A 23277-nucleotide genomic window follows, 5' to 3' on the forward strand; every position below is an offset into this window, starting at 1 on the left:
CTGCAGGTGCAACTTCTTTTCTGATTTGGGATGAAATGCCCATATAGTTTTCTTTTATAACTCCTTTATAGCTTCTTGATAACTTCTTGTATAACTTATTGAAGACTTTCACTTGACCATAAATAGTGCTTCTCCTTAGGGTTTTGTGGTTTGGTTGTGGGTTTTTTTTTTTTTTTTTAGAATTTTTTGAAGAACATAAATGCTGTCTTTAAGCATTTTGTGGTTTTCATGCTTCTGAGGTCAGATTCAAAATGTGATGATTAAGAAGTATATATATTTTTAATTCTTTCAGCCGCTTCTCCTAATTGTTCCTTTACACTTCCTTTGCTGTTAACATTCTGTAGAAAAGCAGAGACTGGCTGGACCTTGAAAGTGTCAGTAGATTTTCTATCCATGCCACCATATAAATTGTAGCCCAGAAGTGGAAGCCTCTTGAATATTGATTTTCTCTATCGATTAGTTCATATATATATAAAGCTTTATCATTTCTATCAAAATAGGAATAGTCTCTTATTTCAGAAGAACTTTCCTAGCTAAAAGGACAAGAGGGGTGATTGTCTCCTTCTGCTCTGCCTTCATGGTGCCCTGCCTGGAATACTACATCCTTGTCTATGGCCCCCATCTAAATAAAGATCTGGGGCTTTTGGAATGAGTCTAGAGAAAGGCTGTGAAGATGCTCATAGGGCTGGAGAACCTGTCCTACAATGACAGGCTGAGGGATCTGAATTTGTTCAGTCTGGAGAAGGATAGGCTCCAGGGAGACCTCATGCAGCCTTTCAGTAGCTGAAGGAGGTCTCACAGGAATGAGGGACTCTTTTTGAGTGAGTGTACTGAGAGGACAAGAGAAAATGGCTTTTAACAATAACAAATTAGGTTTAAATTAGATATGAGGAAGAAATCCTTCACAGTGAGGGTGTTGAGGCACTGGCACAGACTGCCCATAGAAGCTGTGGATTCCCCATCCCTGGAGGCATTCAAGGCCAGCTTGGAAGGGGCCCTGGGCAGTCCAATCTAGTGGGTGGCAGCCCTGCCCATAGTAGAGGGTTGGAACTGGGTTATCTCTGAGGTTCCTTGCAACCCAAACCATTCTGTAATTCCGTGATTCTGTTAAGGTAATTCTAAAAACACCCTTAATGTCTCTTCAGTCAATATTGCACTAGAAATACTGTAGTTGTATTAGTATCATGTGATACCACTCCAGTACAAACCTCTTGGGGAAGGGAACACAAACCAACCCAGAGCAGAAGTCTTGCCAGGTGCTTCTTGCTGTGGATCCACTATAGAACTATTTGAAGGCAATTCTCTCTGGCTTTGTTTTTCTAATATATTTTCTGTTTTTCAATTTAACTTCTAGTATTGCTACATTTACAACACTGAAGAAGCTGGCAGTGTAATTGAAAGAAGACTTCTTTCAATTTCTTGTCTATCATGCTTGTTTTCAGCCAATAAATGCACCTGTGGATTGATACACTTAAGTATACAGGTAGCAAAGCTCCAGGCAATACAACTCATTCTGAAGAAAATGTCTGTGTAATTAGCTTTACAAGCAAGCTTTGGTTTTGTGCTTGGCATTTGGGCTATTGTTTTGTTATAGGCAATGATAAGCGCATGCAGCATCTACAAAGAATCAGAAAGTTTCAATTTCAGATGCTTCTTGGGAAATCAACCTGTGAATTATTTACTCATGCCCTATCTGATAAAAGCAGGAATTAAGGAGCTGATTAACACCGGACAGGATAAAACACTCTTAATTGTTTCTGTCTGTTTCAAGCCACTGAAACTATTTCTGCTGACACTTTTTCAGTGTTTGCTTTATAGTACTTGTCCTTAATGCACTGGGATTGTACTTTCTTTGACTGAAACTTTAAAGTTATAATCTTGAAACTACAGTGGGTTTTTTTCTTTCTTTTTTTTACTGTCAATATGAGGTCAGTCTTCCCGCTAGGCTTTTCCTGTTCTTAAATTTATATCCTGTCTGTAGCCATTTTCTTATTAATGTGAAATTTGCGCTATTGTACGCTTCAAAGCAAGTGGTATTTTAGTTGAACTTGAAAAAAAATTCAGTGTGAATGAGCTGATGGGATACTATGTCAAAAACAGTGAGCTATCTCATTAAAGGCTTATCCCTGTTTCTAGAAGCAGTCTAATTTCAATTAGAATGTAGGTCACTAATAAGTGAAGATTTCACTTCATATACGCACTTGCACACTTGTGGTAATATAGTGATATTGTCTGATATCAGTGATTTTGTCTGTTATCAGATATGGGAATATGTGCCTGGTTGTGTGCATGCTGGATCTGTATGGTCTTAGTTTCACATTAATTGCTTGATGTGGATGATCCTTAACACAGTGTTCAGGTTTTGAAAACAGTGTATCTGTCTAATCTTTTGCTCTCTGATCAGATATACCAATGTATATGAAATGTATATAAATGCAGATCTGTTTACTGAATATTTTGTTGCCAAGGTCTGATTTTCAGTGATCGTTGATCTGTGTCTGTACAGGGCAAGTCAAATTATGCTGGCTCTTCATGTTTGCCATGTAGAGGATGTCATTGGGGAATCTTGACAATACATTTATTTGAATCACTGTGAGGAACAGCAGGAAAAGGATGAGGCACAGAAAACAGCATTTGAAAAAATAATTCAGTTTAGATGCTACATCGTGCGCAGCAAAACCTTCATTTAAAAGAATTTCAAAGGTGATGATTTTATGGCCACCAAAAATACGTACTTTTTAAAAATACAAACAGTAATTAATCTGTGGAGATGGTGCCAGAAGCAAAAGGACCGGTGAGTTCAAAAGGGCTTTGCATTCATTCAGCAGTAACTAAACACAAGTTTGTTTTATTTAAAGAACACCAGAAAAATCCTCATTGCTCAGGGAATGGAACTGCTGGCTGACCTCGGTCTGGAGGAAGCATCCCTTGGGTTCTGCTCATTAGTGCTGGCAGCTTGTCGGCAGTGGGACCCCCGTTCTCACCCTGGAATTTTATGCTGTTTTTCTTTGTACTGTTTTAATTCTCTCTGTGTTGGGACTAAATCTGGGCATACAACTCATGATAGAAAAAAATATGAATACAGTGAAATATCATTCTAAGTGCATTGTTTTCTGCCAAGGTTACTTCAGAGGTCATGGCCAAACAAAGAGGAGAATGCAGACACCACAGCCGGAGTCCTGTGCTTCATCCATTTCACATTTCTACAGTGAAGGGAAAGCATATTAGATGGAGGTCTGATGAGTCATGTCAGCTGGCACTTCATCTTCCATAATGATGGACCACAGTCAGTGCATAAGAATTCAAATTTCTGTGGGGTGTTTATGTACAGTTAAGCTCAAATTCCCTCACAAAATTATGATGTTATTATTGACTGTTTTGTGTTCTAGTTTCTCCTGGGTCATGCAGAGGGTATTCCTTTTATTTTTCTTTTCAGCATAAAACTACTGCATCTTCTAGGAGAATTTTGTTTTTCTCCCTAATTATTTTTATGCTATTAAATAATATTGGATTGTTCATTTCCTTGTGTAAATAAAGTATGTGAGTTTGGATTTTCTGTGCTGAAGTGCTGCTCTGTTACTGATTGCTGCACCTGCATCATCTGTTTATTCTTAAAATGCTAATTGTTTTAATGTGTTGTTCTTACATGTCTAAATGAATGGGTGATGCCATGAGGTTGAAAGACTGTCCAAATCTTTTTCATTTCTTTTGTAAGAAAAAAAAGACTGCCTTTTAAATTCACTTTCAGAGCACCATAATAGCCACTTCTGATATATATATGTATATATATTAAAAGAAGAGTGTAGTCTACTAAGACAATTCCAAGCTGGCATTAAAGCAGGTAGTCCGATTGCTGTTACATGAAATGATCATAGTGATAGAGACTTGAAAAGAAAATTTGCATACATGTTCAAACAGAAAAAGAAAAGGCAGACTTGATATCGCTATATCAAATGTTTTGCCGAAGGGTCTTTCATTTATTTCCATATGGCTCTCCTTGGCCTGCTGGGGAAGGGTGATAAGGCATGCTGGACTCATTTCTTGCGCTGGGTTCCCATTTTCTTTTCTCGTGATGAACTTTAAGGTCTGAACATTTTCATCTGGAGAAAGGAATTGATCTGGATATTTGATGGCTGCAAACAAATAGTTTCTTGAAAATGTGATTTACATCTATGAATCTTATTGCCACTGTGTTCAAACAGTCAGAAAATGTGTGGATTAGATGTAAAGATAATATCACTTTGGAAGTTCTTAATGTCTGATGCTATTGTCTCTTCAGTTTATTGTGAAATAGAAAATAAGTAGTAGAGAATAAAGGGAGAAAGAACTGCTTTTTCTCCCTTGAGCCTTCTCCACATTTAATAGTTGAAGTTAAAATACTTGTGTAGAAAATGTAGATGTCATCAAATATTCCACATGCAAGTTGGAATTAATATGACACGGTTTAGTGGGAAATATTGGTTATAGATGGATGGTTGGACTGGATGATCTTAGGGGTCTTTTCCAACCTTGGTGATTCTGTGATTCTGAGGGATGTTCCTCAGAAAGCATTGATAAGCATTCCCTTGTAAGTAAGGTATAGGATAGGATGTGAAAACTGATAAACTGAAGGGAATTTGTAAAGGAAATGTGAAGAAGATGGATTGGTGAGTTGCAGAGGTGAAACACAGCAAGGGATTTTGGCCAATGAGAATATAGTGATGCTTCTCAGTGATGATAGCCATAGGATACTGAATATATACACGCTATATATATAGTCTCATTTGACATACATCAGTAAATGCTCTTACGTAAAGCTATCTTGAGATGACAGTGGGCTTTTTGGTCATAAAATTAGACTCAGTTTTATAGTTATATGAGCTTAATGCTGAGTCTCAACTCTGAAAGCTTTTGTTTAATAGAGGAGTGGCACTTAGTCTTCTGTGTATGGGAAAGTGCATAGAAAAAAAAGAAGGTCTGGAGGAGAAAAACACAGGATCCCAAAGGAAATGGCAGGGACATCTATTTTGATAAAGAAGTAGATGATTTTTCTGCATTGAATGTCATCATGTGCAATAACTGAGAATTTTGCTGCTGTTGTTAGCAGAAACAGGTTCAGTGCCTTGGTGATTTTTCTACTAATTGATGCTAGTGTTAGGAATTATCTCCTGCTTGTAGCTTGAGCTCATTCTTTCTCTTGTGTTCTTTATCACAATTTACAATAGCAGGAAGGCAAAGAATGGACTATTAAGTTTGCTCCTCTGCCACTTAAATACCCCTTTATGTCATCCTTGCTTTCTAAGGCTTTCCGTAAGAGCGTATAAAACAGTTCTGAAGGAATGCACAGACATATTAGGGAATGCTTTTTTCTTCTCCCTGTCTCCCAGAAGTCAGCTCTGCTTCTGGAGGAGGAATGCTATGATAATGTATCACAGGCTTTTTATATTAATTACTGCACAATATATCACAAGCTGCAAAGTTCCTGTTCTACAATAAGACTACCGGTTGTAACGGTGCCACATGGAGATTTAATGGCATTCGTGCAAAACCCATTTTGTCCCAGCTTTATCATATGGCAGATAACAGTTCAATAAATATTCCGTGCCCCCCTAGATGAATTGAACATTGAGTATGAAATTTAAAATAATTCCTCTCTATGTTGCCAAAGGCGCTGGACAAATGCTGTATATTTGTATCTCCTGCATCAGCTGGATTTAGTTTTCATTTCTCAGACAAAAGAGATAGTTGCATTGCTACATTAATTATAAGGTTACTTTTAATGTGTTTTTATTTCATTATTGCCTTTTTTGGAGATAGGTTTAAATCCAACAAACATATGTGACTGTTTATTAGTCATTGAATATGATTTATTAAAGTCATTGGAATATGGTACAAATGTAAGCGTTCCGACTTCAAAGAGAATTGCACATTTAGGTAATTCTATAATATTTTCTTAAAGCAAAACTAGACTGATTCCTCATGACAGTGGTCTTAATGAGGCTCGATAAACAGTACAGTTTGTAACCTCAGGCCAACTGCTGAGCAGAAGCCAAGAGCAGTGCTACAGCTTTAGTGAGCCCATTACTGTGAAAGATGCTGGATCCTAGAGCAGCCTGAGTCACTCATTGCACAAGAGATGAAGCTCCAGTAAATAGAAATGAATATCCAAGGTGACGGGTGACAACTTTGTGCATGTATGATTTTCTCTGATTTGACAGTGCCTTGATATGGTCTGAAGGCATGGGGCTTACTAGCAGCCATTTACATTTTTAGCCGTTGAAGCTTCTGTTTCCATACAGACATTAACATTTGGGGCTTGCGGTACCATGTAAGTATTACAAATTTCCTTTGCTTACTTTTTGAATTTAATTCTTTGAGCTTCTCAGGATCTAGAACAGCCCTTGTAAACTGTAGGATGTTCAGTAATACTGGAATGCAAATGTTATTTCTGCCAAGTTAGGCTTATTTTCATTATATTCTTCTGGAGGTGAGTCGAGGTAGGAGCTTGTGTGCGTATGAAACATGCAAAAAAACTTGTATGCGTATTTGCGTTCAAGAAACATTTAGATATTGTACTGAGGGACATGATTTAGTGGGACATGATCTTAGCACATACTGAACCAAATCCTCCTCTAGCAATATCATATGACTAAAATTCTGTGGTTCCTTGGGTAGAAATCACTATCAATACTGAATCAGCAGTAGTGCACCATGCAGCTGTCTGTTGAAGTATGGGATGCGATTATCTGATCCTTCCTTTTATTGTTTTGCCCAGATTAAAACTTAAGTATGTTGAAACTCCTAGCCTTAACCTGTTTTCCCTTTTCCAGTGTGAAAGAAATCACTCTGGGATTTGGACCCAGTACAACTTGAGGTCTGCTCAATGTCTATGGTCACATCCTCAGCCGCCCCTTCCCTGGTCAAACTGCAGGTTGTTTCCCAGCCCTGGGGCCAGATCTGTGCCCCACTGGCACATCCAAACCCCGCAGCATTGGGGCTCCTCCAGAAGCAGCTTGTATACCTCAAAGAGCACTGAAAGCAGAGTAACTTCTCTTAGAAGCTGCATTGCTTTCTTAGTCTGTATGAAAATATACCTAAAGTTCCTTTGGAAATACAACATAAATGGATTTAGGATGTGAAAAGATGGGAAAGAGATGAGCTGTGTTTCTTAAGCTTAAGGTGACCAGGAATGGTGAGCCAACTCAGGATCTACTTCTGTGTACCAAAGGCACAGACTGAATAAAACAAGTGGTGGTGGCATGGGATAAAGAATTGCTGCAGTACAAGAAAACAGGCAGAGACTTGTTGACATTGGTGGGAATAACATGTAATTTGCTGGACCAAATATTCATATTTTCCTGAGGTAACTTACCAAAAAGTCTTAAATTTGTGTCTTGAATTTCTAGTTCCTAAATAATTCCTAAATTGAGTTTGTGTCTTGAATTTCTAGTTCCTAAATAAATGTTACCTCTCACCTTTGTGGAGCTGCCGAACCGAGTGGTTAACAGCGAAATACAGGCTTGGAATGGGTTTGTTGTTTATGTTTTTGATTTTCAGTGAAATGAAATGGCAGAAAAAAGATGTTAAAACAGACAGAGCTAGTGGAAAAAGGTTGTGCAATCAGATGCCATTCCTCATTTAGTGCTGTTAAATTGCAGAGTGGCAACAACAAAGCATAAGTTGTCATCTGCTGACATTTAATTCAGTGGAAAACAGGAAAAATGCACTGTTAGAAAGTGATCTCAGAATCCACAGGGAGTTGCAGAGATGTATAGAGAGACTGATTAACACAATAAAAGTCAATGTGGTTTGTGTCCTGGGTGACGTCACTGCTTCACACAATGACATCGTTTGTATTTACAGTTAAGAACCATGTCCACAAATAGCGCTGGGATTGCTAGAAACAGTGTGGTGACCACACAGCATCGCTCGGACAGTGAGCGGACAAATCACAGTTAATTACTGCAGGGAGGGACATGAGTGACATTGGTACGTTGTTTCTACTTAGGGAGTGTAAGGCACACCACTGTGTAGACTGAGATGTCTGAGCCAACGTACAAAATGCGAACAGAGCTTTTGCTGGTGGATCAGATGTTGGGAAATTGAAGCAGCAGCATCGATAATCTGAGGTCAAACAAATATTGCTTGTTTCACAAGTAGTTTGGTTACTGCTGTTAGAAGTTGCCCTACAGGTGCATTGTTGTTTTTGTAGAACCATTTAATTCCCTTGTACAGGAGACTACAAAAATAGCTGTGTTATGAGGAAGTGGTTGTGTGGCATCATGTGTGCTGAGTCTCCTTGATAGGTCACAGTACAGACACTGGAGGAACCTGCTCAGGGTCATCCTCCTTGCCTGTGCAAGGAAAATTGTGTGTAAATCCATAACTTAATATCTCAGATGATACATAAAGTAGGTAGGCTCTGAGGCTAGTTTTCCTGAAGGTGTTCCATGGGAAGTTAAGGGTGGCTCCAGTCTGTCTTTTGTCACTGCTGTGATAGTGAGTCAGTGGTGCAGTAATGGTGTTGTGGCTGGAGGCAGATGAGCCATGTGTAACAGTCCTTGCCAGCCCTCCCTCAGACATTCCCTTGTAGTGGAAGAGCTGTCTCTCCTCCCATTATTCTATAGTACATGGGACAGATTGCAGGTGGGTGAGGGAACTGTCCTGTCCATGGTCTTGTTGCACTGTAGGGTTGATTGTGGCCATCAGTGTGTAAGCCCCCACCCACATGCAGTTGTACTTTGCCTTGTCCAACCGGCATGGAGAAGAAGGCAGCTCAGGGACTCAGCTGGCAGTGCTGGGAATGAGGGTTGAGCAGTGGTGGCCATTGATGTCCTACTGAGTTGTTCTCACAGCCTCAAGCTCTCTTCTGTGTACTTCATTTATTTAAAGTTAGGTTCCAAGTTCATAACTGCAAGTGTTTGTGAGTGATACTTGTAATCAAAGCACTCGTTTTTCTCCTCAAAACAATACGCAAGCGTCAGCAAATTCCTTCCACACCCTTTTAAGCATCTCTCTTTTTCAGAGTATCAGAGAAACAGCAGCATAATCTGCTCTCTTTCCTTCTTCTCAAATCAGATCTTCTGTTTGATTGATGCTCCTTTCAGAAAGTAATTCAGATATGAAGAGGTAGTGATATTCTGGAAGAAAATATTTGTTGGCACTTCGTGTTAACTCTGTTGTTCTGGTCAGCAGGACTTCATTTGGCCTGGTCAGCCATCCAGAAATACTACAGGCCAGTAGCTGGGTCAAAGCTAACAATATTTTGTTGAATTTTTGCTTTAGTCTGTTGTCATCCTAATTATTTTGATCATGCACTCAAACAGTTGTCTGTGAGTAAAACAGCTGTTGTTCCACTCCTGTCATGTTGATTTTTATTTTTTAATAAAAAACCCTGGTTAATTGGGTCCTGATTTATGTGTGCAATAAGTGACAGACAGGTTTCACTTCCAGGTAAACACTGAATGTCAAAGCCAATTCAGATACTTGAGCTATTTGTAACATTAGACTTTCCTTTTTAACTGCAAGGGTAAGATGCTCACATGACATTTTGAAGTGCAGGAGATCTGGACTTGGAATGCTGCACCCAGAGATGAGAGGCCAGCGCTGCTTGCATGAGCCAACATCATCCCGGGATGAAGAAATTTGGTTTGAACTTGCTGAGAATCCTGTCTAGAGTTTTTTCCTACATTCAGATTGATGGATGAGCCTGTTTTATTCATGGATAGTAATATTCTTCATCAGAGATCTTCAGTCTGACCATCAATTGTTAATTAAATTTCTAATTATTTCTAATAAGAATATAAAAAAGAAAAATGTCAAAGAAAAAACTCCTGTCATATTTTATTCAATAAGTAGACCCTCTAATTTTAATGTTTCTGCAAGAACTATAAAAATGTCACTTTAAATTAGATTGCAGCTTATTGATGGCTTGTGAGGGAAAGTGGCCATTTCATCCCTTTTGTCTTAATGCCACCATCTCCAGCTGTATCGCCACATCTTGATTAGCATTTCTACTGCAGCTTAAGCAGTGCCTTTATCAACGGAGAGAGTGCCTGCATTTGGAATCCCTTGTGCATGAAAATTGATAACTGAATCAGGGCAAGATTTCATCTGCAAGAAGAAAAATGTCCTTTTGCCCTGCCTCAATCAGGGGAGGAGGAGAAGTGGGATGGAGGCAACCCCAGCACAGACAGCCCATGGATCTGCTGGCCCAACAGTGTGTCAGCAGTGCTTCACCCTAGAAGCTCTGTGAGAGCTGATGTTCCACTCTAAGCCCTGAATTAAAGAGCACAGAACAAATGTAATGGTTTCATCCTTCCTCTTCCCATCTTTTGGATGCTAGGTGGTTCCCAGCTTAGGGTCTGAAGAAATAGAAAAGGACATAAAATATCATGACAGTTGCCATTTTACCATAAAATGTGTAGAACCAGACAGTTCTTGGAAGTAGAGTTATAGAGTGGAATAGCTCTTGTGGAAGTGACCTTGCAAGAACTGTAGAATCCATCTTCCTGGCTGCTTCAGGGCTAACACAGAGTTAAAGCATGTTACTGAGGGCATTACTCAAATGTCTTTTGAGCGCTGGCAGGTATAGGGTATCACCCACCTAGCTAGGAAACCTGGTCCAGGGCGAGACCTGTGCTACCTGCAAAGAGTTTGATTCACTTCTTTTTGAAGGGGAACTAAAGTTGTTGTTACTTTCATTTGTAGTTTTAAAATAATGTATTTATTTATTTATTTATTTATGCCTGAGTAAGTGGGGCTGTCAGGCAGCGGAGCAGCAGGAACAGTACTGCTAGAGGAGAGAGCAGTTTAGTGCACAATGCATTTGCAACTTTTCAGTTTTCTGCCGCAAACCTATAATTTATTATTGGTAATGCAGAAGGAGGGGTGGGAATGCTGCCAACCTGCACCAGAGGCCAACAGTAACTCAGGCTAAAGCAGCTACTGCTGTAGGATAATAGAATCATAGAACAGCCTGGGTTGAAAAGGAACTCAGAGATCATCTAGTTTCAACCCTTTCAACCCCCCTGCTGCATGCAGGTTGACCAGTCACTAGATCAGGCTTCCCAGAGCCACATCCAGCCTGACTCTGAGTGCTTCCATAGCAAAGGTGAAAGTGGCATCAAAATGATGTCAACATTACCTGAAGACAATGAGATGAACAATGTAATGCATGATATCAAGTGACTGAAAGCAACTGAAGCACTGCTGTGCTTTGTGGTGCTGGAGTTCTGGCACAAGCTGCCCAGATGCTGTGGGGTCTCCTCCTTGGGGCTATGGGCCTAGAGTCACACATACAGGACAGAAGCTATCCTTGGCACTCTGATTCAGGTACCTACACCACCTCCTACTGTAGATAAAGAAAATAGATATAATTAAAAATTAAATAATAAATACTAAACATTAAAATGTGTGTACTGTCATATGTGCAGATTTGGGTTTAAAAGTTAAATAAGAAGTGGAACAGGAGCAGTTGCTGTAGTAGTAGCAGAAAGTATAAGTGACTTCATGAATACAATATACATTTTATATTTTCTAACAGCATCACTTGGTAATAGGAAATAAAAGAGCGTGGGGACTTAATAGTGCAGCTGAGTTTAGTGTCTTCTGGACTTCACATTTTATACATGCTATTGGGTATTCTGTTAAAGTGGATGCATTTTAGGACATCACTTGTAGCTATTCCGTGGGTACTGAAAGGACAGATCACTGTTTTGAAATAGGATCCTCCTGGCTCTCAGGTTGTTTGTTCTGCAGCAGTATCTTAAAAATACATTGAGCTGGTATGGGATGCTTCATAAAGATACATGGGAATATCGTCTGAGCAAGAAGCCCTGCCTGGGTTCTGACTGGAAGGTGTGAAGGCACTTAATGTCTGTCAGTGCACACTGCTAATTTGTACTGGTATTTTTAGTTGTACTCCCAGTAGGAATGGCACTGGGTTTTTGACAGCATCTCAGTGGCAGCTGTGACTGCTGGCTCCCTGGGGAGAGGGCACCGTGGATGTGCAACAGCCATCCCTTAGCTAAGACTGATGCTTGCTTTACGCTAATAAACCTCATTTCCAATTACATAATTTTTACAGAAACAAAACAACCTCATAAAAGTGCACAACCTGTCCTTTCCTGTGAGAAATTTGATGGATATTTCATATTTGTTCAGGGGAAGGGATTGTGGAAATAATGTAAGGCTGTTTTTAATAAATTTTACCGTCCTGCCATAAATCTTATGTTTTGCCAGATGTAACCTGCAAAGTCTCAGTTGGTGTTACCTTGTTAGTTCTGATTGAAGATCGTGGTGTTTTTCCACATCTCCTGCTTTTATAACAGCAGGTTGGGAAATGACAGAAGTGCTTTACAGATAAAGTATATAGAGGAGTACAGGACTTAAAAGGAAATATTTTTATTTTTCTGGTTTGTTTTACTTCTTATGATTACACTGTAGTAAGCCATTTGCTTATATAAATATGTCACATGGAGTAATTCTGCGGATCTCTGTTGATAATGATACAAATAATCAGGGATAAAATATAAATTTTGTCTCCAGAAATCATAGTTTTGTGTAACGTTGTGTCTGTAGGATTGAAAGAAAGCTATTTTTGCTATTCAGAACCAAAGCTGCTGGTTCATGATGGGCTGTGAAGTAGTCCTGTTACACATGCAGGGGCTCCTAATGAGCAGTTCTCAGTTTCTAAGGAATGACTTTGCTCTATTATGAGTGTTTGTGTTGTAGATAGCCAGAGCTGTTGTGATTAGAGCTGCTGCATACATAGCCTGCAGAGAATCTTTCCAGCATACTGTGGAGAGAGGAGGCCCATCCTGATGTATTGGTGGTGGATTGCTAGTGATGTGTGCTGGGATTGTTACAGAAAGAACATGGATTTTTTTGGTGTGGTTTTGTTTTTTTGAGCAACGAGTTTGTAGTGGGAGCACTGAGGAGGTTCAGATTTAAGTGTGATTTCAGGAGTGATTATCACTGTTATTGGAGCTTTTTCTAATTACATTGTTAGGTGCATGTGTGTGTTTTAAGGAACTAAAATATTCCCTAAACTAGTGCACTATATTCACCTAGTGCACCTGGACAGGCTTGAGAGATGAGCCCATGCCAACCTCATGAAATTCAGCAAGGCCAAGTTCAAGGTCCTGCACCTGGGTTGGGGCAAAGCACAGATACAGGTTGTGCAGGGAGTGGCTTGAGAGCAGTCCTGAGAAGGATCTGGGTGGTGTGGATTGATGAATTATGGAACAGGAGCTGGCAGTTTGCACTTGCAGCCCAGAAGGCCAGCTGTATCCTGGGTTGCCCCAAGAGAAACTTGACCAGCAGGTCGAGGGAGGTGATTTTGCTCTTCTACTGTGCTCTCATGAGACCCCACCTGGAGCACTGTGTCCACTTATGGGGCCCTCAGCACAATAAGGACATGGAGCTGTTGGAAGAATATGGAAGAACTGGGAAGCTTTGAGCTAGGCCCCAGATAGTTCCTCAATTTCTGCACAGCTTGTTAGCTGTCCTCTAAGTAAAAATAATTTGTGGACCTCAGAGTGCATGTGTTTTGCTTTGGACTTTCCTAGCTTCTACTGTGTTCAGTCTATCTTGCTTGATGAAAGCAGATCAGGAACAACTGGGTGAAGATCGTTTCTGTAGGAGAGGGGAAGGGCACTCTAGAAGGCAAGTGAATGTGCTGAGCAGAGTACAGGAAGCTGCTGGGATAATGCATGTGGGCTGCTGACAGAGACCAGAAGTTCTCAAAGACCATGGGGAGTGAGAGGAACATGGGGTGACGGGTTCTTGCTTTAGGGTTGTGTGATACCAACATGCACAAATAGCAAAGAAGCAATTAGCATAGCTTTTCCACAGTAGAAGTATCCTTTATTGACTTTGGGTTTTGACTTTTTTGCTCTCTGCTGTATTGAGTAGTTTGTGTCATCACTGGATTCTGAGAGTCTCTGGGCTTGGTGACACCTTTCTGATTTTCCTCTCTTGTCTCCAGCATAGACAGATGTATGTTGATAACATAGAGCAGTAATTGGTTGTACCAAATGGTGATGCTTTTGGTCTGGGCCCAATTGCTGGTGGGGAGGCCAGGCAGGCCACTGGCTGGGCAGGGCTGTTGGTGGTGCCCAGTGTCACCCTTGTGGGCAGGGGCCTGGCTCAGCAGTTGCCAAGGCAGGCACCTCCAGTAAACTTTTAGGAAGTTTAAATACTTTTACTGTCAGGAAATTTCATCTTTTTAAGGTTTCGTTCATCTAGATTCTGTTTACAGCTATTGAGTCTTGTGCCTTTGTTTGCCAGATTGGAAACATTTCCCTCTATGCTTTTTCCATATGTAATCATAAAAATTCAGTGACAGTTCACCTTTCATTCTTCCCTCATGAGCAGAGTAGATTCCGCTTCTTTAATTTAACATTACAAGGTTTATTTTTTAGTCACAGGATTACTTTTGTTCTCCTGCATTTTCAGCAAGGAAGTGGATGAAGTGTATGATCAGAAATGTTCTAATCTGGCAATGATTTATCTCAACTTGCAGATAAATGAAAAGAGGAGTTGTTTACTCCAGTGTTGGACTGGGACCTTTATAAGACAGCACACATGGGTTTAGAGTCTTTGAGCCTTTGAACCACTTTATCTTGGAGGAAAAAGAACACTAAATTGACAAAACCTCTTTCAAGAAAATATGTTGACTGGCATTAATTAGTTTTCTTGCATCTAATTATTTGTAAGTCACTGTGATGATAATAATGAAAAAAAACCTTAGAGGCGCTGAATTTTCCTGTGTATGTCAAAGACACCTTTGAATAAAATTAAGTACCACCACATTTTAATGTGGAAATGTAGTTTGCACTTTGATTCTTGGTACCCGTGCTGCCCTGTGCACCAAGACTTTTCTAGGCTCTTGGAGAGGCAGTGGGCACTGCGGGGCGATTTGCTCTGAAGTTTTCCACCATCTGCTCTCAGGACATGGAGAGGGCAACATCACTGACCTTCAGGGTGTTTTTGCCTGTGGCTGCTGGATGATCTGAGCTCTTCCTTCAGATGCTTCTTCTCGCTCCAGCTCCTGCAGTGAGCCTGAGGGAGCCTGAGCCAAGAGAAACGTGATGCTGTATCTCTTCTGAGTATCATGAAACTAGTTAGATGATGATAGAAATGGTAACTCAAACTGTATATGCCCAATGAGCAAAGATGCAAAAAGAAACCGTGCAGTACTGGTTCACATGTGCAGGCCCTGACTGGATCTTACCTTTGGTGTTGTACCCCAAGGTCAGTGCAGCATCAAGTATTTGATGTTTTCCTTCTAGAGCCTGATTTCTGTATTCTGGCAGGCTGAAGATGAGAAGGAGTAGTTCACTGTAATGGCATAACAACCAGTATGGGATATGGAAAACTGGAGGAATTTATCACTTACGTGTTTACAGCTTTCTGAGAGGTATTTTTAACCCACTGTATCCCTGCTAAAGGGCAGATCACCTTGGAGTTACGCTGCCTTCTGCCCATATCTCCAGCCGTGCTCAAGAATTCCCATTAAAATAAAGGAGCTGCATTACATAAACCTGCATGTCCTTCCAGCTGGAGAAGAGAGTTATTGTTGTAGTGGTGATATCTACAGCCCTTTTCAATGGTGTATGTAAAGCTGTCAGCAGGGCGATGAAGTGCTTTTGGGAGTTATGTACATCTGCACTGGCCCTTTGCCCTCAGGTTTATTTTTGACTTCTTCCATTGTGCTTGGGATGCTTAGAATGTCATTTACAAAATTAATCCTTGAAATGGAGAAAAACTGCTCATCACATTTGCAGAAATGGAATAGGGAATAAAAGCCTCACTCAAGCGAGTATTGCAGATGTCATATTGTGCTAAAAAAAAATAATGGCAAAATATTAGGAATGGTTATAGTCTGATTTTAAAACCACATAAAAATTAATGGCCAGTGGACATTTGAAACCTTTGAGTGTTATGAATGCAAGATAAACCTTGAATTGTCTATGGACATTTCTAGAAATATCATTTTATGAACTTTTAAATGAAGTTTTGTTCTATTAAGTGAGAGGTTAAACCCGTGGCAGTCCCGTTTGGATATTAGTTTGGTAGCTTTTCCACTTGAAAAGGATGAAAAATGAAAAACTGGTCTGAACTTAAAGGAAGTTTTGTTGAAAAGTTTAGAAACTGCAAACAATGTAAATTTGCTGTGGTCAGCATAGGGAACTGTTCTGCAGTGCTGTTCTGTGCACACTGGCAGCTGAATAAGACCTAAGCAAATAGTGGCAAAAGTTAAAGCTGGGTGCATTCCTCAATAACTTACATCTTTATGTCTTTAAATTTTATTTCATTTTTTGAAATGGGATTTTATTTAGGTGCTGTTCAGAATATGAACAGCCACCATCCTTGCACTAAACTCCATCCAAAATAGAAGCTCACTATCATTACAATATATAATTTCTTTGCAAATCTACTACTTGAAAGAGTTCAATATTTGCTATACAATATTATTGCAGAAGAGAAAGAATAAGTTTGCATCCTTTTTTTGGCATCTGAGCAAATACTACCGTTAGAGCACATAGCACTGTGGGAAAGAATAGTTTACTTTGGGATTTTTCTGTGGACTTTTGTGAGAAGTGTGATAAGCAGCAAAGATGTTACTGGCTGTCTCAGTCTTCTAGCTCCTCTCTTCTGGAGTAAAGATTGCACTTGACAGATCAGATGTTTCTGAATCTGACATGAAAATACTTAGAAATGGTGGTCTTTGGCCACTTTTATCCTCAGAGGGCTGTAAATGTGTGTAACTAAAATCGCCATAGCAATTTATTGATTTCTAATTCTCCCACCTGTGGGCCTGGGGTGGCTGCTGCTGTTCTGCAGCACTGAGCATTGTATGAGCATTTACTTGCCCCTTGTGTTCTCGGCTCCTCTCTGCTTCCCATATTCCTTTTGTAAATATCAATTTGTTGTCTCACCTGAATTTAAAGGCTGTGTTTGTTTGTTTGTTTTCAGGCTAATTTTCTGTAATTGTTTATGCTGTCACTTATTTCTGAAAGCTTTTATCAAAAAGCCATTAACTCCTTCCGGGGTTATAAACCAAGGCGTTTCTTGATAGTGAAGACAAAGAAAAGAAAGAAACAATCATTTATGAAAAATTTCCAACTTCTGTAGATGTCGTACAGCAATTCCTGCCTACTGGGTGAGTGGTCTCTTATTTCATCTTGCAGCAAGCAATGTACTTCTACCCCACACATCTCCCTTTTGCTCACAGAAGCCAAATGGTTGGTGGGTGCAGTAGCTGAGCTTTGTTTTAGGCATTTCATGGAATCATAGAATCATCTGAGTCGGAAGGGACTCCTGAAGGTCATCTAGTCCAACTCCCCTGCGGTATGTAGAGGGACCTACAGCTAGATCAGGTTGCTCAGAGCCCTGCCCAGCCTAACCTTGACTGTTCCCAGGGATGAGGAACCTATCACCTCTCTGGGCAACCTATTCCAGTGCTCCATGACCATTATCGTAAAGATAGTGAAGACTGAGTGAAGAAATAAATACAACTTGACAGCCCAGGAACCAGCAGAATATGCTTTTAAAGAGCAAAAGGCATTACTCAGTCTATGAGTGATGGCAGCCTGGATGATCCTGATGTAGCGTGCCTGACTTTCACAAGCAAACTGTTGGCCTGGCTGTCATGCATTCTTCTGTCCATCGTGCTGGGGTGTAGCAAGTGAATCAGAAGCACCTGTATCTTCTGCCTTCAGAGAGCTTGAATAGTTGTCGGGAACAACAAAGACAGGCCTGTTTAGGAAAGAAGGGAATTATGGGCAAACTGGTTCCCACTCCATTCTGCATGTGAATGGTGTGACATGGCAGCAACAATAGCATGAATGGGAAATAGCTTATTTTTAGCTATGTGACAGCAGTTTCCCACTTGTTCATTATTCTGAGCGTAAGCTCAGCAACTGCAAGTTTCTGTATGTGTGTGGGCAGTAGGAGAGCACACAGGAAGAAAATGTACATTTGCAACAGAGCCAGAGTGATTTTTAAGCAAGAACAGGCTCACCTCTGGAAACTTATTTCAATGTAACGATTACTTATTTATTTGAGTCTTCTCATTACGAGCCCTGGTAGGGTCATCCTCATTCGGGATGACGACAGTAGTTACCTTAGTAACTCTCTCCAATTTAAATTGCTGCTGTGAACAATTTTCTGTCGTGCTGAACATTAAATCTCCTTCTGCATCAGCTGCCCTAGAAATTCAGTGAGAAATAGCTATTTCATGTTCTTTTCATTTGTGTTGCTTCTCAAACCTGTGACTACAGGGGAGGAATTTGGAAAGCACAAATTAGAGGTCCTATGATTCCTGACAAAGCTATTAGTAAAATATCACTGCACTGGGAATATATATTTATGAAGCTGCTGCTGCTGTGGCTACTTCGAATCAGAAGTTTCATTTTTTCCCTAGAGTGTAATTTAAGAGAAGAGTAACTTCAGACTTGAAATGAGTGGTATGACGTAAAACTTTTCAAAGGGTTTTTGTAACTAGACCTCTTACATGTTTGGACTAGGTCTGTTTCTGCGGTGTGCAAGATAAGGTGTCTGAACAATACTTTGCTACCTAAGTCAGCTGCTTACACCTTTGCTGCTGGGCTTGGTCTGTCTTCGTCCTTTGTTTCCTTCTTGTCATTGATTCTTTCTGCTGGCCAAGAACAGTTTGTTCAGCTGTCACATGTGAAATCTCAGATTTGGGATGAGCCTAACATCCTTTTATCCTTTAGCTGTTGTTGTACACTGGATCATGCAGCAGGCTGTGACAGAAGGGTATAACCAGCAAGAACATTGTATTTTTGTCCATTAGGAGACCCATAGAACACTAAATGCTTGTAGGAGAAGCATGGTCTGTACAGCACCACAACCTGTCCTGTTCTCCAGGGACGTATCAGTTAGGCAGTGCAAAAAATGACATTTGAAATGTGGAGTTTTGTGGGAGGAGATGCTACATTACATCAATAAAATGCATCAATTTTTAGTGTCAGAAATGAGAGAGGATGGCAGAACCAGAGGTTAGTTTCACATACCTCAGATCTGACAGGTTTATGTAGTACAGACATGGATATAGATCTCAAGGTGGAGCAGAGTCCATGTCTGCTGCTTGATGGTGAAATATGAAAATACAGCCTGCATTTCTATACCATTGCTCTTATCTGTTGTCTGGGCCACACAGAAACTGTCAGAACACCTACTGCCTTTTAACTAACAGCCTCTGAAGGAATGTCTTCGCATGTTTGTTTCTAAATTAATATGGCTTAGAACAAGACTGAGAATCTGCTATGGTGCATACAAACAAAAAGGTACTTACGTCAATGTCTGTATGCTCCCACCTGCAGAAATGCCAGGCTGACACAGAGCTGGGATATACAAACTGAGCTTTCTGAACAATGGCAATTTCATTTTGCAATGTGTTTCTGCTCTGTGCTGGAGCAGATCCAAAACTTTCATATCAACATCACAAGATGAAATTGTGTAAAAGTATCTGTTTTCAGATTTACTTGAAAGATTAACTTCTTTTTTTTATTGAGCATCTTTGCAATTGACAAAAATGAACTGTGAGCTCCAGAAACCTTTTCATTGAAATCAATACATCCCTGGGGAACATATCAGCCTCGATGAAACAGCATAATTCTGTGGGGAGAAAAAAGAAAGAAGAAAAAGAAAAAAACAGACCAGAACAAAACCAAACATTTTGTCAAGTTTTGATAACATCTGGTCTCTTTTCAGACCTGACTGACAACTACTTCTGGGAAGTCTCAGAGTTAAGTGAATTAATTCAAGTTGTTTGGTTCCCTTTTTTCTGTATAGTGTTAGTCTGTCATGAAGATATGTTTTGAAATACACTGAGTCTACCAGCCTCCTGACACAAGTGTGCATCCAGCGCTGCCTGTTAGGTGGTAGAAAAAAATGACACGTTTGGAACAAAATGTCTTGCTGAAAATGAACATGAATAAAAACGTCAGTCAGGTTTAGAAGTGATAGCTGGTAAAGCTAAAGGTCCCCCTCTGTGCCCTTTTCATTTGTCCTTTTCTCATTTGGCAATGGATGCTAGCAAAGTCTTTTTCCTTGTGTCCCTCAGACTGGGGGGACTTCTACTTGTATATAGAAGAACAAATGTGACAAGAGTGTGCTTAGTCCAGATGCATACTGGAAAGTGGTGTGCAATCCCTTGGGACAGGTGCTAGTAGTGTTCAGCATCCAGCCCAGTGCTGTGCCTGTATGGTTCACATGAAGGCATGCAAACAGGCTTTCAAAAATAGCAAAAATAATCATCCTTCACAGTGTGGAATATTTCCCTTGTACATGTTTATGAGATTTGTGTCAGATTTTGAGTGTCCTCATAATTTGAGAAATAGGTTTATGAGAATGTCTATGTCAGCTTGGATCTGCTGTAAACAAAAGCTGCATTTTGTATTGATGACATTTTTATGACTTTCAAGATGAGTAGGAATAATATGCTACCTGCCATCAGATTTCTGGTACTTGGTTTAACAAAAAGCCAATGAGAATACTCCCATCCCAAATTCCTGCTAGGTTCCACACGTCTGACAGCTGTCATCTGCCTTTGCTTTTGAGCTCCCACAAGACTGCATTTAACTCTTCAGTAAGCGTGGGCAGCAGCAAGAATCAGGTGAAGTAGTTCATGGGACTGAGAAACTGTGCTTCAGAATGGTAACGAGAAGGAAGCTTGAAGGGAGGGAGGCCTGTGGGGTGGCACGTGGCACATCCTGCGCACGTTGTACCTTCCCTCCCAGCCAACAGGACGCTGCATCCACCTCGCTTATTACCATTTAAAAACTAAACACTTATTTATGGTTGTTTTTACAAGTAGAGCAGCAGACTGGACCCTCCCAAAATTGCCTTAAGACTTTCACCGGCAGTATCAAGGACAATGCTGCAGGAGGGCTCTTGCAGAAGTGGATTCTGAGGAATAGAAGCAAAGACTTCTGTATATGTGAAGTTTCCTTAGCTGCGAGTGCAGGAATCCGTGAGAGGCTTTGAAACAGATGAAGCACCTGCAGCATGTCTTCTCTTTAGGTCTGTTTGAACAGAGCTGCTCTCACGCAGTTTCCAGCCATGGATCTTCACGTGGTCAGAATAGTCAAGGGCTGTCAGCAGGGGGCGGCCCCGCTCCGCCTCAACGCGTCCTGACTCTCCGTTCGTGCCCCCCCCGGTCCATTCACGTTTTTCTGCGTGCTTTGTAACGGGTGCGGTGCGGGACATTCTTCTGTCCAATTTGGGTCGGCTGTCCTGGTCCTTATGGCCCCTCAGGCCCCCGGTGGCAGGGCGGTGTCCGAGGCTGAAAGGTCCTTAGCTTAGTGTGAGTGCTGCCAGTGAAGTACTGGTGTATGACCGACCTTATTCCCATCCTAAATCCCAACTGTGGCACCATAGCAGCTGCTAGAGAGAAAGGTAACTCTATCCCATCCAAAACCAGTGCAATCACAAAAGAGTATTCAATTACTGTAAGCCTATCAATACGAAGTTCACTACACAGATTACTATTTATTGCCTACATATGTAACTGTGTAATAAATAAATAATTGCACATTCTTCTTCCTTAAAGTTACATTATATTTGTGTACTGGCTCTGTTCTGTATAGAAAGTAAATAACATTCAAGTTGAAGGTGATTAACAAAGTCTTGTCTTTATGTGAGAGGGTCTTGCACTGGTAGTAGTCTTTGAGAGCTTAATGAAGGACGGTACAGTTGCATTGCCTGACTTGTGAGTGCCTTACAGAGGCACTGCACTGTTTTTAATAAACTTCGTAAAGTGGGTAGCGTTTGTGTTTCAGGAATCCAGACCTGAGGAATCACAGAGTACTCTCAGTTGGAAGGGACCCAAGGATCATCAGATCCATCCCACGTGGCAGAATGTCACAGTCCTGTGTTCTCTGACAGGCTACTGGTGTCAGTAACAATACCAGATTTGCTTGTTCATCTCGTCCTGAAGTAAAAAGAACTTTTGTAAAGTAAAGTAAAAATACTTCTCCTGAGGTACCATTCTTTTTTTCCATTCCTCTTGTTTAGCTTCCACTTTACATCACAGACATTCTATGGTGATTTTATTTTTTTTTCTGCAAAACACAGCTTTTCACATGAAGAAAACCCATAAAGATACTTTTCAGAGAAGTCTCTGGATGCTTTAGTTACACAGTGTATGTTCAATTCCTGTCTGTATAATTTCTAATTGTTTTATACTGTTTTTTACAGATCTCTGTGAAATTCTCTGTAAGCATCTGAAGCCTTTAAATAATCTATAGGAAATGTAGATTGACATGGCATTACAACACTTCCTTAAAATTCCTTAGGATTAGAAAAAAAACTTGCTTGTAATGTGTCAGAAGCCAACCACAAACACTTCTTTCCTGCAGGTGCTATTAGGAAGACACAATTTAAAACCAAAGTTTTAAACAAAAATCATATTTGCCATCACTTTTTGTATCAAGTCTCAGCATTAAGGCTTTAATATTTTATTTTATTTTTACACAGAAAGCACTCAAAAGCTTCAATTTTTCAAAAAGAAAAGAATAAGCAAAACTACTGTGTTGTGTGTGGCTCTTGTCCTTATTTTTATGGACCACTTGGAGCCGGCATTGAAACGTTTACATGAGTCTGTCTCACTGGCTGTTGTGTTTTGTGATCCATTGCTTAAGCTTCCTCAAATACAGATAAATACATCACTAAGTCCTGGCATCGTGTCCAGTGCAAAAACTACAGGGTATTCTAAGTCAGGTCAGTTCATCAGAACTGATCTTGATGTCAAACAATGATAACACAGTCACTCTGGACAAACAGTAATCCAATGCATGTGTTAGGCAGGGTAATATACTAGCTTTAATATAACATATTCTAATATGTCTTATTCAGCTTTATAACATGAAAAATTCTGAGAAATTTCTCAGTTACCTGCAGTGTTGCTTTGTTTCCAGTGGATTCAGTATTCAAAAATATTTTCCCATGTGCCCCTTGTAGAAAGCTAAATAATGTTTTAATGACTGTGAAGAATAGAATAAATACCTGCTCCGGTAGCTTAACTTAGCATTTAGAAAAAAAATGTACTGATTAGAAATGTGTGTGTAACATCAATGTCAGGATTTACTTCCACAAAATCCTATTACATTCTAGTAGAGTTGTCCTCCGTGGTGTTTTTTATTTCTACATGTGATCCATATACAAGCAGTGGAGGCATTAGGAAGGCAGGCATATAGGCACATGATCTCTCAGATGCACAGAGCCTAGCAGCTGTTAGCTCCAGATTGTTAATTTTAGTTAAGG

General features: G+C 40.3%; 1 protein-coding gene across 5 annotated transcripts in view; it reads left to right on the top strand.

The window, feature by feature from the left end:
* The window catches only part of OXR1 (oxidation resistance 1), a 226639-nt gene that overhangs the window by 58533 nt on the left and 144829 nt on the right, over window positions 1-23277 (top strand). The gene's annotated exons all lie outside the window — the stretch shown is intronic.

The sequence above is a fragment of the Coturnix japonica genome, chromosome 2 (assembly GCF_001577835.2).
Source record: "Coturnix japonica isolate 7356 chromosome 2, Coturnix japonica 2.1, whole genome shotgun sequence".
Classification (NCBI taxonomy): Eukaryota; Metazoa; Chordata; class Aves; order Galliformes; family Phasianidae; genus Coturnix; species Coturnix japonica.